The 3,814-nt window shown below is 63.2% G+C and overlaps 1 non-coding gene across 1 annotated transcript; it reads right to left on the bottom strand.

The window, feature by feature from the left end:
• Nucleotides 1-260: 260 nt before the first annotated feature.
• Nucleotides 261-333, bottom strand: TRNAR-CCG. The gene has a single exon. It is a non-coding gene; the product is annotated as a tRNA-Arg (tRNA).
• Between the last annotated feature and the right edge of the window lie 3,481 nt (nucleotides 334-3,814).

The raw sequence follows: 3,814 nt of genomic DNA, 5'->3' as shown, positions 1-3,814 counted from the left end.
CGTCTGAGGCTCCTGGACTCGCTGCGGGTGGTTTCGGGTTCTGGCCTGCGTTGGGCCCCGCAGCGCCCTCGGGGTCGCGGGGGCTGCAGACCAGGCCCTGGCTCCCGAGCTCCGCGCCGGCAGGGGCTGGGCGGGTTCCCGGATGCCGCAGGGCGGGGCGGCTCGCGGGGGGCACCACCCACGCCTCCAAAGGTTCCACGAAGGGCGCAGTCCCGACAGAGGGAAAATTTAAAGTCGAGGGAGGAAAACAAACGCTGCAGCGACCACGAAGGGACTCGAACCCTCAATCTTCTGATCCGGAATCAGACGCCTTATCCATTAGGCCACGCGGCCCCACCAACGGCGGTCCCACAGCTTCTCTCATAAAGCTGGTCCAGGAGCCTGCGTGGTGCGCCGGAATGCGCATGCTCCTACCGGCGAGGAGCTCCTCCCCCTCGGGCCCTGTGTGGGTGGGGCTGCGAGGTGGGTCCCCGCGCGGAAATGAGCCCCGGCGGCTCGGCGACGACAGCCCTAACGAACTGTACCCCGAGTTCGAGCCCCGGTGAGGCCGCGCAGGCTCCTACCCTGACTGGCGGCTTGGGAGCTCTTCCCCCACGTGGCCCCAGAGCGCGTTGGGTGAGGGGCTGCCCACTGCTCCCGCAGCCCGCGTGCTTTTCGCATCACAGCACCGATGAGCCTGCAGGGCTCTGTCCAGTCTTGTGCTCCCAGACTGGACTCTGACCGGCGTGAAGGCGAGACCGCATCTCCTGCACTCCCACTGCCCCAGCCCCGGGCGCCGGCGGGGTGCGCGAGCTGAGACAGCGATGTGGGCCCCGGCTGCCCCCTCTTGGAACATCGAACCCAGCCTAAGGCCGCGCAGGGTTCCTCGGTCCCTCCGCCCGCGGGAAGGCCCAGCCTCCGGCTCCCGGAAGCACAAATGCACCCTTGCGGAGTGCCAGGCACTTGGCCAGCGCTCTCTCACTCTGTCACCTCCCTGAGGGCAGGCACTGTTCACGGGCACAGCGATCGTTGCACGCCCCCCCGAGCCCCCCGCCCGCGCTGCTGCGCCCATTTACAGAAGAGGAACCGGGAGAGGGGATGGAGTCGGCGGCGGCGCTGGGCCGTGGCACCCGCGGTCGGCACTCGCGGTCGGCACCCCGGGGGCGGCAGCGGGCGCAATCAGGCCTGCAGGCAGAGCCGGCGCCTCAGCGAGCTGCGGATCTCCAGGCAGGCCTTGCGGCGCTCCTGGCAGTCGGGACCCAGCACCTCCAGTTCACACACCCGTCGGTTGACCTGCGAGGACCACACTCAGCCTGCTCCCAGGACTCCCGGGTCCCTCGGCACCCAGCCTGGCGCCCCGTGGATGGGAAGCCCTAAAATTTCAAGTGCTGCCTTGCCATCGTGGGCCCTCACGGGGCCTCAGGGGCCTAACCGTGAGCCCCCTGCCCCTGTCAGATGTGCGCCCCACACGGCAGGAAAGCCTCCCCACGCAGCTGGTTCCCCCACCCTCAGCTTGTCCTCAGTCTGAGGGGCTTCAATTCCCTGCCAGCCTGGAAAATTATTCAAACAAGCCAATCACATCCTCCTGCAGGGACCAGGGGCACCCCACCCACTCTTACTCTGAAGCCTGCGGCCCACGGCCCCTGCTGGTTCATTCTGTTCCCGACTGCAATCCCCAGGGGCCCTGCGCGGTGGGCGGTGGCCTCCACGTGGAAGTGAGTATACCCGGCTAGTAACTTCTGTGGCTCTCACTGGCCAGCCCCAGGCGCCCTGTGTCTGGGAGGCGATCAGAACAGCAGGGTTGGGGAGAAGGATGAATCCTGCCCCTCTCCCCACGTCTCTGCCCCAACCCACCTCAGTCAGCAGCTCCAGGAGCTCTCCCCTGGGGTCAGCTCTGAGGACCTCCACCAGAGTCTGGATAAAGTCCGAGCCCTTCTCATCATCCCGATAGGCTACACAGCCTAGGCCAGAGGACCAGGGTCAGAGTGTCAGACTTGCCACACACACACACACACACACACACACACACACACACCCCCACACACCGCCTTCCAACCCCCAGGGGCTCTTTGTTGGTAGAAATGGGCCTATAAGCAGACAAGACCCCAGGGGTCAAGCAAGGGAATGGTGCAAAGAGCAGGAACTTCTGGCTTCTGGAACAACTTGTTGCTTGATATTTGTGGGGTGAATATATAATTTGACCGAATATGGAACACACATTCACTGCGAACCTACCCTGTGCTGGCCGGGCCCTGAGCAGGGGCCTGAGGCATATCCCTCATGGAATTTACAGCGCTCAGCACAGTCAGCCGTCATTGTGAGCTCACCGTCATTACTATTATTATAAATCATAAATATGGAAGGAAGATGGCTTAACTGCAACTGAGCTGGTGCCCCTGTGCCCCACCTGCCCAGCCCTGGCCCCCCTAAAGCCACTCCAGGCCCTTGGCATGCATGTCCAGCCAGGATACCCTGTGTAGCAGGCTTTCCTGATGACCCGTCGCCTTACCCTCGGCAGCTGCATAGACCATCAGGATGTCCGCTTGGTCAGAGCTCCCCAGAGTGGGGCCCCCGGAGGAGCTGCCTGCAAGAAGGATCAACTGCATTTACCCAGCATCCTGGGACTCTACCAGCCCCAGGGGTCCCCCCAAGTCTGACTCAAGGGCACACAGGGCAGTCAGTGGAAGGAGCCCAGGGCAGAAAAGGCAAATCAAAACTCAGCTCTCAATAACAACAACAACAAAACTCAAATCTCAGCTCTGCCACCTACCAGCTGGGTGAACCTAGAAAAGCTATCTCACCTTCCTGCCTCCAGGGTTGTTTTGAGGCTCAAGTAGCGGCAGAAGCCCTCGATTTTCAAAGGCCCTTGCAGTTTAGGAAGGTTTTCCTTCCCATCCTCTTGGCAAAGAGGATGCAGGTAGCAGCAGGACCCCAGGTCAGAGCCCTGGAAAGGCAAGGCGGACAGCCCTCCCACCAGTCCTGCCCAAGCCCAGGCTCCAGAAGGAAGGCACACCCACCCTGGGCTTCAGCATAGATCTGGAGAACATCAGCATGCGAGGGGGTGGTTGGTGATGCCCGCAGCCAGCGCGCCGGAACCAGGGGAGAGCTCTGGGCCCCACACTGGCATCCCTCTGCCCTGGAGGTGGGGGGAGATACGCAGATCCTTTTGCTCAGCAGATACCTAGGGGTGCCCCCAGGGGTCCACAGCCCAGCCCCCAGAATGCCAGGGCAGGCCTGCCAGGCTGGAAGCACTCAGAGCACGGAACGGCATGTGCTGAGGGTGAAGTGCTCAAGTTGGTGGACCTAACTTCTAGGAGAGGCTAGAAGACGGCACAGGCGAAGTGCCAGTGCTGAGGCCCTCCTGGAGAAGGTGGACAGCAAGTCCTGGGAGGCTGAGGGCTGCGTGTGCAAAGCTAGGGCAGGAGGAGGCAGGTGGGAGGCCAAGACCTGGCCTGGCCTTTGGGGGGCGGGCCCCACTCACCCCCACTCCAAGCCTGTAATTATTATTTACTAATAATAGTAATGACGGTGAGCTCACAATGAGCAGGAAGATCTTGGGGCAGCCCTACAGGGCCCTGCGGTGGCTCAGCTCCTGCACCAGCACCTCTGGCTGGACCTCCTGCCCGTCTGCCCCCAGCAGCTGCCCCTGTGGCCCCCCAGGGGCCATGAGGGCCACAAGCGCACAGCTCACGGGGACCCCATGGGTGTCTAGGCACTCTCGGAACTGGGCCATCTCCTCCTGGAAAGCCTGGGGTGGGGACGAGATTGAGGCCTGGGCCCAGGCCTTGGCCTCCCCAGTGCCTGGTGGTCCTCCAGGAAAGCTTGTCCAGGCCCT

The sequence above is a fragment of the Neomonachus schauinslandi genome, chromosome 5, assembly GCF_002201575.2.
Source record: "Neomonachus schauinslandi chromosome 5, ASM220157v2, whole genome shotgun sequence".
NCBI classification, from domain to species: Eukaryota; Metazoa; Chordata; class Mammalia; order Carnivora; family Phocidae; genus Neomonachus; species Neomonachus schauinslandi.
Note: the sequence above shows the minus strand (reverse complement) of the source record. Positions and strands in the feature narration are given on the sequence as shown.